Source organism: Scyliorhinus canicula, chromosome 6, assembly GCF_902713615.1.
Source record: "Scyliorhinus canicula chromosome 6, sScyCan1.1, whole genome shotgun sequence".
Classification (NCBI taxonomy): Eukaryota; Metazoa; Chordata; class Chondrichthyes; order Carcharhiniformes; family Scyliorhinidae; genus Scyliorhinus; species Scyliorhinus canicula.
Genome location: NC_052151.1, coordinates 18466548 through 18480657, shown reverse-complemented (window position 1 = coordinate 18480657; position 14110 = coordinate 18466548). Strand labels below are relative to the sequence as shown.

Genomic DNA, 14110 nt, shown 5'->3' with positions numbered 1-14110 from the left:
TATTGTCACAAATAGGCTTACATTAACACTGCAATGAAGTTACTGTGAAAACCCCGAGTCACCACATTCCGGCACCTGTTCGGGTACACAGAGGGAGAATTCAGAATGTCCAAATTACCTAACAGCACATCTTTCGGGACTTGTGGGAGGAAACCGGAGCACCCGGAGGAAACCCACGCAGACACTGGGAGAACGTGCAGAGTCCGCCCAGACAGTGATCCAAGTGGGAATCGAACCTGGGAACCTGGAGCTGTGAAGCAACAGTGCTAACCACTGTGCTACCGTGCTGCCAAACACACACAGATAGACACAGATACACACAGAGACACGCACATGCAGAGGCACACACATGCAGACATACACATGCCGACACATATACACACGCAGACACACACGCAGGCACACACATGCACACACAGGCACACACACAGACGCACTCAGACACACACACATACATATATGCATGCACACACACATACACATATGCACACGTACACAGATATATACACACACACCGACACACACATACGCACAGACATATACAGACACATTCACTCAGACACATAGGCGCACATATTCACACATACACAGACATACATACATATACACACACATACAAACTCACACAGGCACACACAGACACACACACATGAAATGAAAATCGCTTATTGTCACGAGTAGGCTTCAATGAAGTTACTGTGAAAAGCCCCTAGTCGCCACATTCCGGCGCCTGTCCGGGGAGGCTGGTAAGGGAATCGAACCGTGCTGCTGGCCTGCTTGGTCTGCTTTAAAAGCCAGCGATTTAGCTGAGTGAGCTAAACCAGCCTAAACATGCACACACACAAACACATAAGCAGGCAGGCACACACGCAGACATACACACACACACACACAAAGACACACACACAGACATACAGACACACACAGGCGCACACACACAGACACACACAAGAAAGACACACAGACACACACACACAGACATAAAGATACACGCAGAAGCGCACATACTCACACAACAGACACATGCACGCACATGCTGAGCTGTGCTGATGGCTTGAAACCCATTCTTTCCCTCCCTAACTCATGAATACTGAGGGTGTTGAGTGATTTTAAAAGGAGAGGTTTGTCAACAATTTAACTACATTTCCAGCCAAGGACGACTTCTTGTTGTTTTAGAAGAAGCATTAAATTGTCTGAAGGCAAATCCTTGATAATGGATTCATCATATGACCACACACATTAGTCAACAGTATTGGGGTTTACATAGGGCAGGCAGGTTCGTGACAAGACTGAGCTTTTCCGGCTGTACCTGATTGTTTCCTGCCTGGTTCAATATAGACTATGGACAGGTTCCAGTAAGGAGATTCATTGACTGCGTGTGTGGTGTTTGAGAGAGGGAGATTGTATTTGTATGGAAGATGGTGTGTGTAAAGGCTTGTGCGTGTAACTGTGCAGGTAAGAGAGTGAGAGGACGTTGAACATGTGGAAATCTGGGTAAGCATGTGGCTGAATACACATCCATGTTACTGTGTTGAAGGTGAATTTGCACTTTTACTGAAGATGCCATTGTCATAATATCCACTCCTGTATATAATGAGGTGCAGACAGGCAGTGATTGACACACAGATAACGACTACCACTATAAAGCCAGAGGGCACTAGGTTTCCCGCTCTCTCTGGACCCAGCCACTGAGACAGTCAGAGTCCACAAGCTAGCAAGTGCTAACACCATGTGGTAGCTAGTAAGTCTGGTCAGGCTACTACGCCCGTACCAGCCTCCCCGGACATGCGCCGCAATGTGGTGACTAGGGGCTTTTCACAGTAACTTCATTGACGCCTACTCATGACAATAAGCGATTTTCATTTTTCATTTCATTTTTTTCACAAGGTCACCAATCAGTTCAGTATAGTGTTGACCCACAGCTGAATATGTTTATCGGTTCTATCGTTGAATAAAACAGTGTTGGATCTTCTCCAGTGCTAGACGTCTGTTTCTAGCTTCCCTGCATCGAGTGCAGTCCACATCAAACCAACCTGCCGAGCACATCATGGTACCAGAGTGGTACTGAAATTAATGGACCTACCTCGAGTGAATCAGCATTGACCAGCAAGCAGCCATCCAGTGACATGGAAAACATCCAGCCTCCTCCGCAACTCCGCATCTCCGGCAACCTCGCCGCCAACTGGAAAATCTTCAAGCAAAAGTTCCTCTTGTACATCGAGGCCTCTGACCTCGTGGCAGCATCAGACGCCAGGAAGATCGTGCTATTTCTCTCCACCGCGGGGGACCACGCCATCCACATCTACAACCCCCTTACGTTCGCCGACGGAGAAGACAAAACAAAATTCAAAACAGTCCTGCTGAGGTTCGCCAGCCACTGCAACATTGAGGTGAATGAGAGCTTTGAACGGTACATCTTTCAGCAGAGGCTTCAGGGTAAGGATGAACCTTTTCACTCCTTCTTGCCCCATCTCCGCATCCTAGCGCAGTCATGTAACTATGACTCGACGGCTGATTCCATGATCCGGGATCAGATCGTTTTCAGGGTCCACTCCAATTCCCTTCGGCAGCAGCTCCTGAAAGTCAAACAGTTGACCCTCCCTGTTGCTATCGAGACGTGCGTTGTCCATGAGCATGCTAAGAATCGTTACTCTCACAGGGCGGCAGAGACTGCAAAGCTGAGCTCCCACGAGGCAGAAAGGGTGCAGGCCATCGCACAGATGCAGGGCCTGAGCATCGAGGAGAGTGGCCGTTTTGCACGCTTTTCCCGGGTCCCTGCGCATGCGCGCCACGACTGAGTGGACAACGAGACCGACAACCCGACTGCGCAGGTGCGTACATCGACCGACTGCACTGCGCATGCGCGATGGCGCATGGAACGCGCTGACGTCGGCGTCATGACGTGTCCGAATTGTGGCTCTGCCCACTTAAAGCAGCAATGTCCGGCAATAGGACGCCGGTGTCTCCAGTGTGGCAAGCTTGGCCGCTCCGCAGCCCTTTGCAGATCTGCTCCACCGCCCGGCAGCCAGCGATCCCAGCCACGGCGCAGGAGTGTCCGCTCAATACAGCAAGGCCATGCCAGATTCCAATCCCGACAGCCCAACAGACCCTGATGCTGAGTGCCTCAAGTCCCCATACCGGGTGGGCATCATAACTACACAGGCGCTGCCTTCCACCACAAAGGCGAAACTCCTCTTGATCCTCAGTGTGGATCCCGACGACGAGTGGTGTGCTGTCCTCACAGTCAACAAGGCTCGCATCCGATTCAAGCTGGACACCAGCGCATTGGCAAACCTCATCTCAAAATTCGACCTCGACACCATCCGCGCAGACCAAGAATTCTTCCACCGGCCTGCCAGCTCCTTGACTAAAATGGCAAAGCCATAGCTACAGTGGCTCATGTCAACTAGGGGTATCCTACAAGGCGATCAAGGAAACATTACAGTTTGAAATCGTCAGGCCTGACAGGGCGTCCCTGCTCGGTGCTCATGCCTGCAAGCTCCTGAACCTGGTTCAGCGAGTCCACACCATGTCATCGTCACCGGCGACAGCCTCGCCTGATGGAAACTTGCAAGCTGACATAGATGACATTATCACGCAGTACCACAGCGTATTCGATGGAATGGGCACACTCCCGTACCGATATAAAATCCTGCTCAAGCCGAACGCCACCCCTGTAATTCATGCACCACGCCAGGTGCCGGCACCCCTCAAGGATCGTCTGAAGAAGCAATTACAGGACCTCCAAGACCAGGGCATCATCTCAAAGGTCACAGAGCCAACAGACTGGGTCAGCTCCATGGTCTGCGTAAAGAAGCCGTCAAGGGAGCTTCGCATTTGCATTGACACAAAGGATCTAAACCGCAACATCATGCGGGAGCATTACCCAATACCAAAACGTGACGAGTTGACCAGCGAGATGACGCATGCCAAATTCTTTACTAAGCTGGACGCCTCCAAGGGGTTTTGGCAAACACAGCTGGACGCGTCCAGTCGCAAGCTGTGCACGTTCAACACCCCGTTCGGTGCTACAGCTGCAACCGGATGCCTTTTGGTATCATATCTGCCTCTGAAATATTTCACCGCATCATGGAGCAGATGATGGAGGGCATCGAGGGGGTGCTAGTATACATGGACGAGGTGATTATCTGGTCCACAACACCCCAGGAACACATCGCTCGCCTCAAGAAGGTATTCCAGATAATCCATGAACATGGTCTCCAGCTCAACAGGGCCAATTGCTCATTTGGTCAATCGGATATTGAGTTTCTAGGTGACCACATCTCGCAGTAGGGCGTGCGGCCAGATGCCGACAAGGTCTCGGCGATCAACACCATGAAGACCCCGGAGGACAAGAAGGCGGTCCTCCGCTTCCTCGGGATGGTCAACTTCCTCGGGAAATTCGTTCCCAATATGGAATCCCACACCACGGCCCTCCGCCATCTCGTCAAGAAGTCAATGGAATTCCAGTGGCTGCCCACACATGAAGCGGAATGGCGTTAGCTGAAAGCAAAGCTCACCACAGCCCCGGTTCTAGCGTTCTTCGACCCAACCAAGGAAACCAAGATATCAACTGATGCAAGCCAGGAGGGCATTGGGGCGGTGCTCCTTCAGCGGGATGACTCCTTGTCCTGGGCTCCAGTGGTGTATGCCTCCAGGGCCATGACGCCCACTGAAGGAATGTTTGGGCCTTCTGACAGGGATAGTCAAGTTTCACGACTACGTTTACGGCCTGCCAAAATTCACGGTAGAAACGGACCACAGGCCTCTAGTCCACATAATCCAGAAGGATTTAAATGGCGTGACACTTCGGTTACAGCGAATTCTTCTACAGCTACGCCGCTACGACTTTGAACTTGTCTACTCGCCAGGCAAAGAGCTGATTGTTGCAGATACCCTATCCAGGTCCATCACCACACCGTGTGAACAAAGTGACTTCATCTGCCACATAGAAGCGCAAGTGCAGTTGTGTGCCACCAACCTTCCGGCCTCTGACGAACGTGTGGTCCAAACTCGTGAGGAGACGGCCAAGGATCCTCTGCAGCAGCGTATGATGCAGCACCTTACCCATGGCTGGCAGAAGGGACAATGTCCCCAGTTCTACAACGTAAAAGACGAGCTGACGGTGATGGAGGGAATCCTTCTGAAACTCGACAGGATCGTTATTCCTCAGAGCATGCGGGCTATGGTGCTGGGCCAACTCCATGAGGGTCACCGTGGGGTCGAGAAATGCCGACGCAGAGCTCGGGAGGTGGTCTATTGGCCGGGCATCAGCCAGGACATTGCCGACACAGCCCTCAACTGCCTCACCTGTCAGAAGTTTCAACTAGCTCAACCCAAAGAAACGCTGCAACAGCACGAGATCATAACCTCTCCGTGGTGCAAAGTAGTTGTAGACCTTTTCCACGCCAAGGGGTGTGACTACGTACTCCTGGTCGACTACTTCTCCAGTTACCCAGAAGTGGTGAAACTGTCCGACCTCATGTCGAAGGCGGTCATCGAAGCCTGCAAAGAAATGTTCAGCAAGCATGGGATACTGCTCACGGTAATGAGCAACAATGGTCCATGCTTTTACAGCCAGGAATGGTCTGATTTTCCACAGTCCTACAACTTCCGTCATGTCACCTCCAGTCCCCACTACCCGCAGTCAAACGGGAAGAGCGAGAAAGGGGTCCATATTGTAAATTGGTTGCTGTGCAAAGCTGCAGACTCAGACTCCGACTTCAACCTGGCGCTGCTGGCATACAGGGCAACCGCACTGTCCACTGGGTTGTCTCCAGCGCAGATACTCATGAATCGCACTCTGAGGACCACAATTCCAGCCATCCATGTTCCAGACCTTGACCACCTCACGGTCTTACAGAAAATGCAGCAGTCACAGGCCCAACAGAAGGCCACATACGATAGGGGCTGTTTAGCACAGGGCAGGGGCTGTTTAGCACTGGGCTAAATCTCTGGCTTTGCAAGCAGGCCAGCAGCATGGTTCGATTCCCGTACCAGCCTCCCTGAACAGGCGCCGGAAAGTGGCGACTAGAGGCTTTTCACAGTAACTTCATTTGAAGCCTACTTGTGACAATAAGCGATTTTCATTTCATTTCATTTCAAGCCACGGATCTACCCGAGCTGGCCCCAACTGATCATGTTCGTGTCCAGTTGCCTGAGGGTGGCTGGTAAGCCACAGCTGTTGTGATCAAACAAGTGGCCCCAAGATCGTTCCTTGTCCGCAAGGCTGATGGCTCCCTGCTATGGCGCAACAGACGGGCACTGCGAAGAGTTCCACACTCGCTACCTAACGGAAGTGCCCCGCCGCCTGCGATGCTTCCTCCGGACGTACCCTGCCACGCAGCCACCGATCTACCAGCAATCCTGCCGGCCCCCGTGACCACCGCGATGGCAGCGATCCCGCCTATCCACGTGCAGGTGGCTCCTGATCCACCTCTGAGGCGATCGACAAGAATTCGTCGCCCACCACAAAGACTGAATCTGTAAACTGAACTCTTGGACATTTTGTGACTTCATCGATTTAACCTCTGTAAATATTGTTTAGTTTGCCATGTATCTGCACTATCGACACCTTCCTAGGTATATACGTTCATTTAAACATCTTTTGTATATAGTCAGGCATATATATATATATATATGTATATACGCATGCACACCTTAGTATTTATTTATCAAAAAAAGGGGGCAGATGTCATAATATCCACTCATGTATATAATGAGATGCAGACAGGCAGTGATTGACACACAGAATGACCAGTAAGCACACAGCACAGAGCAGCCAATCACCAGACAGGACACTATCACTATAAAGCCAGAGGGCACTAGGTTTCCCGCTCTCTCTGGACCCAGCCACTGAGACAGTCAGAGTCCACGAGCTAGTCAGTGCAAACACCATGCGGTAGCTAGTAAGTCTGGTCAGGCTACTACAAGGTCTCCAGTCAGTTCAGTATAGTGTTGACCCACAGCTGAATCCGTTTATCAGTTCTATCGTTGAATAAAACAGTGTTGGATCTTCTCCAGTGTTAGTCATCTGTTTCTAACTTCCCTGCATCGAGTGCAGTCCACATCGGACCAACCTGCCTAACCCATCAGCCATTGATTCTCCAATGGGTTTGCAGGGGAGTGCAGCCAATCCGAACACCAAACAGGTAAGGAGACATGTTTATAGGTAGAGGACTTGCACTCCATTTACAATGTACTTTGAGCTTGCACTCCTATTCCATTCCAAAGCCAGACATGGGGTGGGAATCTCCATTACCTGACGCTGTTATCATAATCAGCAATCGGGCGGAGAATCCCTTTTTCCAACCGAATCGGGAGGGGGGGGGGGGCTGTTTTTGGATGCTCCGCCCCCTCCGAAACGGCATCATCGGGGAATACGCCGCACGCCTTTGGGACGGCCTCAGGATGTCACCTGAAGGCCCTCCCCCGATTCTCCGCCCTCAATGGGCCAAGTTCACGACGGCACTGATCACTTGTGCTCTCAGTTTTCGTCAACCCCGCGTGGCGGCTGCGGACTGTGTCCAGCACCGCCACAGTCGGGGGGGGGCCTTGCCGCTGGCCCGGGGGGGCATCGCTAAGGGCTGGAAGGACTGGTGGGGGGTGGTCCGGGGGTGGTGAGGGGACACAATCTGGCAGGTCGGGTCCGCACGTGGCCGGGGCCATGTTGTACGGCGTGATTGTTGCAAGTCGTCGCCGTGGGTATGCGTGACCACGGATCCGGCCAATCTCCGGCCATTTTTGCCGCAGGAGCCGGGGGTTTCACCCAGCGACACTGCTATCCCCTCACCGGTCATGGAACCGGTGAGGGTTCGGCGCCGATTCTGACGTCGTAAAACACCACTGTTCCCAAGAGGCTCCTGGGGAATTATCTGGGGGCGCACATGTTGCGGTACATCACGTGGAGTAGGAATCCCCGAGGGGCCAGCTGCCATCCAGGTGGGTCTAGCACTTCTGGAAAGTGCGGTCCCATCAATGTCGGAGATGTAGGCGCAGAGCTGGGGACTTCATGAGGGGTGTCAGCAAAGATCCAGCACCTGCAGGAGCAGGAGGTAGTGTTGACAATGCGTGCCACCCAGGCCAACACCGCACGGCTGGCATCCGCAGTGAAAGCCTTGGGTGCGAAGGTATCGGCCATGGGTCAGGATGTCCAAGGCCTAGGGCAATCTGTATCGGCAGAGGCTGAGGCGCATGACAAGGCAGCCATGTCACAGCCAGCCATGTACCTGGGCCACATGAGGTCACCCCCCCTCCATTTCCTGGGTGTGAACCTTGTGATGTCAGCGGTGAAGAGCGGAGGTGGGGGGGGGGCGGAATCTGAGAACGCAATCTCGTTGCCGGGATTCTCATTCCTGGGCTCTCGTGAGATTTCACACCAGTGTGGCCACCTTTCCATACAGCGAACAAACCCTGGCAGAAAATCTCGGCCAATCCCCAACAAATCCTTTAAAAATCTTAAATACCTCAGTTCTTTATTTCATGGTTTGTGGGTGTCGCCTGCAAGACCAGCATTTGTTGCCCATCCCTATACTTTTCCTTGAAGTGTGTGGCTTGCTAGGCCATTTGAAAGGGCCATTTAAGAGTCAACCGTGTTGCTGTGTGTCTGGAGTCACATGTAGGCCAGACCAAGTACGGGCGGCAGATTTCCTTCCATAAAGCCAGCCAAGCTCATATCAAAGCTCCAAAACTTAGGGCTTGGCTCTCCACTCTGCAACTGGATCCTCGATTTTCTGACCAATCAGTAAGAATAAACAACAACACCTCCTCCACAATAGTCCTCAATACCGGGACCCCACAAGGCTGCGTACTTAGCCCCCTACTCTACTCCCTGTATACACACGACTGCGTGGCAAAACTTGGTTCCAACTCCATCTACAAGTTTTCTGAAGATACGACTATAGTGGGCCGGATCTCGAATAACGACGAGTCCGAATACAGGAGGGAGATAGAGAACCTAGTGGAGTGGTGTAACAACAACAATCTCTCCCTCAATGCCAGCAAAACTAAAGAGCTGGTCATCGACTTCAGTAAGCAAAGTACTGTACACACCCCTGTCAGCATCAACGGGGCCGAGGTGGAGATGGTTACCAGTTTCAAATTCCTGGGGGTGCACATCTCCAAAAATCTGTCCTGGTCCACCCACATCGACGCTACCACCAAGAAAGCACAACAGCGCCTATACTTCCTCAGGAAACTAAGGAAATTTGGCATGTCCACATTAACCCTGACCAACTTTTACAGATGCACCATAGAAAAAAAGTAAAAATATATCGCTTATTGTCACGAGTGGGCTTCAATGAAGTTACAGTGAAAAGCCCCTTGTCGCCACATTCCGGCGCCTGTCCGGGGAGGCTGGTACAGGAAAGCATCCTATCTGGCTGCATCACAGCCTGGTATGGCAACTGCTCGGCCCAGGACTGCAGGAAACTTCAGAGAGTCGTGAACACCGCCCAGTCCATCACACGAACCTGCCTCCCATCCATTGACTCCATCTACACCTCCCGCTGCCGGGGGAAAGCGGGCAGCATAATCAAAGATCCCACCCACCTGGCTTACTCACTCTTCCAACTTCTTCCATCGGGCAGGAGATTCAGAAGTCTGAGAACACGCACAAACAGACTCAAAAACAGCTTCTTCCCTGCTGTTACCAGACTCCTAAATGACCCTCTTATTGACTGACCCCATTCACACTACACCCCTGTATGCTTCATCCAATGCCGGTGCTTATGTAGTTACATTGTATACCCTGTGTTGCCCTATTATGTATTTTCTTTTATTCCCTTTTCTTCCCATGTACTTAATGATCTGTTGAGCTGCTTGCAGAAAAATACTTTTCACTGTACCTCGGTACACGTGACAATAAACAAATCCAATCCAATCCAAAGAACATGTTTCATGGTCACTATTACTGAGGCAGATTTATTCATTGAACTTAAATACCAATAGCTGCCGTGGTGGGATTTGAACCCATGTCGCCACAACATTAGAGGGGGGCCTCTGGATTCAGTGATATTACCACCAACTTCCTGAAAGATCCCCCTTTAACCTTCCATACTAAAGGAAACACAAACCTAGGCTAGGGAACACGATAGCACAGTAGTTAGCACTGCTGCCTCACAATGCCAGGGACCTGGGTTCAATTCTGACTTGGGTCACTGTCTGTGCGGAGTCTGCACAATCTCCCCGTGTCTGCGTGGATTTCCTCCGGGTGCTCCGGTTTCCTCCCACAAGTCCAAAGATGTACAGGTTAGGTAGATTGATAGTGCTAAATTGCCCCTTAGTGCCCAGGGATGTGCAGGTTAGGTTGTGGGGTTACGGGGGAAGGGAGGCATGGTTGGGTGAGTGGATATGGGTAGAATGCTCATTCGATAGGTCAGTGCAGACTTGATGGGCTGAATGGCCTCCTGCTGCACCGTAGGGATTCTATGATTCTATGAACATGTTCATGGACCAACAAAGCAATTCACACAAGAGCATTTGGCTGTGACTTGCTTCAGCGTGCCACTGTTAACTCCTGCTGGATGGGGGTGAAGGCAGCTATATTAACCCATTAATTCACACAGTTCGGAACTCAGTGAAAAACCAGCCAATCCAAACAAAGCAGTATCCATGTTTTTATTGTTCTCAATCTAGTTGCCCTGAGAATGTGCCTGACACAACTGAATGCCTTGCTAGGTCGCTTCAGAGAGCACTGGCATGGGATGGGAGTCAAATATAGGAATATTTTGCGCAATTCTGGTCGCCACATTACCAGAAGGATGTGGAGGCTTTGGAGAGGGTGCAGAGGAGGTTTACCCAGGATGTTGCCTGGTCTGGAGGGCGTTAGCTATGTGGAGAGGCTGAATAGACTCGGACTGTTTTCTTGTGGAAGATGGAGTTTGAGGGGTGACCTGATAGAGATCTACAAGATTATGAGGGGCATGGATAGAGTGGATGGGCAGGCACTCTTTCCCAGAGTGGAGGGATCAGTCACCGGGGGCGTAGGTTTAAGGTCCGTGGGCAAAGTTGAGAGGTGAAGGGCGAGGCAGCTTTTTTACGCAGAGGGTGGTGAGTGTCTGGAACGCGTTGCCAGGGGAGTTTGTGGAAGCAGATACATTAACGGCGTTCAAAAGGCATCTTGACAAACACATGGATAGGATGGGTATAGAGGGATACGGCACAAGGAAGTGCTGAGGGCTGTGACCAAGGTTGGTATCATGCCCAGTACAGTCTTGGAGGGCTGAAGGGCCTGTTCCTGTGCTGTATTGTTCTTTGTTCTTTGAGAAACCAGTTGGTTTTTTAATGGTAGATTAATCACTTATTTTCCTTTAAACAGAAATTAAATTCTCAACCATCTATGATGGTGTTGAACTCACATGGCCTCCAGATTACTCGACTGGTAATAACCAGTGCCGCACACTAGTGGGGATTAGACATTTTTAGAGCAGGAGGGAGTGTCACAGTGGGGGGGGGGGGGGGGGAGTGCAGGATAGGGTTGGGGGGGGGGGGGTGCAAATAGATGGAAAATGGTGAAGAAAAGATGGGTTGGGGTAAAACCTATTTGCACAGCCCACCTCACAGAGCGTGAATAGGGAGAGAATCAGGCAGTTACAGGACTGATAGCGTTTTTCAAACTGAGCTGTGCAACATGTTCACAGGCATTTTATTGCAAATGGTATGCGAGTTATTTACAGAGAGAAATGATGGGCGGAACACAATAGATCCTGACTCTCTCTTCCCAGTGGTTATGCAGAGCAGCTCCTCTGCTGTCTGATGCAATCTCTGGTTGAATTTCTGCATCCGTTTAAAGTGCACAGTTGACTGCCCAGGGCTATGGTGCAGCCCATCAGATACTCCTACTGTACAGATCGTGCCAAGGATCCAGATTCCTTTACATTTTAAATGCCGAGCAGTATGCTCAGACATAGGGCTCTGGGTCAGGGGCTGTGACCCTAGCATCAGCAATTTGAACACATAACCCCGGGCTGAAGGAATTGCCGTAGAGCTACAAGCACCAAATTTCCAATAGCGACCACTGCCTTTTCTTCCCCACCTGCCAGATCAACAAACCTGGTACCGACCATGGATCACTGTATATGTGTGGTGCCGTGCGCTGTTAGGCCGGAAACATCCACCATGTAATCTGGAAGACAGTGTTGCAACACTTCAATGATCTCAATGTTGTTTGTGAGAGCTTGCTGTGTGCAAATTGGCTGCTCCATTTCCTATATTACAACATGGCTCATGCTTGAAAAAGTACTTGGCCGTGTAAGGAACCTCTTTTAAATGCTTGTCTGACGCTTGTTTCCCTTTTTATCTTCTATTCCCCGGGCTACTTCAATTCTCCCTCATCTAATGTGCTATTTGAACTGGCCCAAGCACTTCCCTCGGTCCAGCGTGCCATTTGGCATAGTCTAGTGATGTCATTTTGATGGACTTGGCTAGCAGCCAATTAACTCTTCTGAAATTCCGAGACGTATTCAGTTCTTGACTTTGATTGGGAGAGCGCTTCAGAGGTTTCTGGGAAGAAGAAACACAGACTCCATTTTTAGTTCAGTTCTGCTTAGACATTGAGAGCAGCAAGAAGCAGGTTTAAAAGGTTTTATCTATCTGCTAAGGTTGGCGAGTTAAAACTCTCTCTCGATCAGGCCTGTGAAAGTTTAACCTCTGATTATAAGGCTGTAAGCAGTCTCAGTAGCCAGGTCTGTGAATGCCTGGGGCGGCATGTGGCTCTGTGGTTAGCAATGGGACTGCAGTGCTGAGGACCCTGGTTTGAATCCTGGCCCTGGGTCACTGTCTGTGTGGAGTTTGCACATTCTCCCTATGTCTTTGTGGGTTTCACCTCCACAACCCAAAGATGTACAGGTTAGGTGGATTGGCCATGCTAAATTGCCCCTTAATTGGAAAAAATAATTGGGCACTCTAAATTTATAACAAAAATGTAAAAAAAAAGGTCTGTGAACGCCTAACCTCTGCTTGAAATGCTAAGGAAGGTACATTGCTGCTAGCTCTCTCCTGAGATCTCTTGAGGCCTGGAAGAAAAGGCCCCTTTTCTCTTTCTCTTCGCTACAGTTAATCTTGATCTACAGAAAGAGCAGAGTAGTCAAGGGCAGAGTGGACAAAAAATCCGCTTTTAAATTCTTAGGCAGAGAATCTGAAGATAGTCTCAATGAGACTGAGATCAGTCAAGTGAAAGTGACTCCCCAGAGGGGATTCTACAGCCCGCTGCAGGTTTTAATTGAAGGCACAGACAAGACGGTCTGATTCTGCTGATGTATTTCAACACTTTGTATCCCGAGAATATCACCGCCTACAGAGACCACAACCTCAGCAGGGAAGATACTCATCTCTCATTCCCAGTTTAATCCCCATTATTTTGATCCACCCCTACCCCCACTGCGTGTTTGTCTTGTGTGTGTGAATGGAGGGTTAGGGGAATAATGAGATGAGCAGAGTACAGTTATATTATTGCCAATACAGGTTTATCTCTTTCTGTGTTAGAAACAAACAGTTTATTAAGTTTTACTTACAAATCCTGTGCCCGTAAATCATTGGAGCAGTCAACGTTAAAAGATCTCAGGAAAACATAAGAATTATTGGTTAATTCCCTTGTGTTGGGGCTCCGGGGCCTATGAGGCTGGAATTGACAGCGCACTAGCCCCGGGTGTCGTAACAATTGGATGCAAAATGCTTTGTGATGTCTTCTTTCAGCATGAATCTCTATGTCCTTCTTCAAAATAGTGCAGCAAGTTATTTTACGTCCAGCTGAGAGGCCAGGCCCGGGTCTATCTGAAAGATAGAATCTCCAACTTTGCAATCTCCGCTGGTCCGCTGACACGTTGAACTGCAGTGCTGGCCAGGATTACATACTGTCGTCTCCGGAGCAGAGCTCAAACCACAACCTCTGCAATGTTTTTGTACACGACACTTTGACTCCAAAGGGATTTATGACATCCTGAGATTGTGAAAGATGTGATAGAGATGCAGACTCTTTCTTTCCCAACAATCGTTGCATAACCACCATGACACATTTCTGCTCACTCCGGAAACATCAACTGTAACATCCACATGACCCGCTATGCAGCAAAGACACCATCAAGTGACCTTTTTGACGTGGTCCTCATTTTCA

At 50.2% G+C, this 14110-nt stretch overlaps 1 long non-coding RNA gene across 1 annotated transcript; it reads right to left on the bottom strand.

Moving 5' to 3' along the window:
- Positions 1-11603: 11603 nt before the first annotated feature.
- LOC119966785 lies at positions 11604-13901 on the bottom strand. Its single transcript, XR_005460831.1, has 2 exons — positions 13512-13901; positions 11604-12501 (listed from the first exon to the last, which is right to left on the bottom strand). It is a non-coding gene; the product is annotated as an uncharacterized LOC119966785 (long non-coding RNA).
- Positions 13902-14110: the final 209 nt, after the last annotated feature.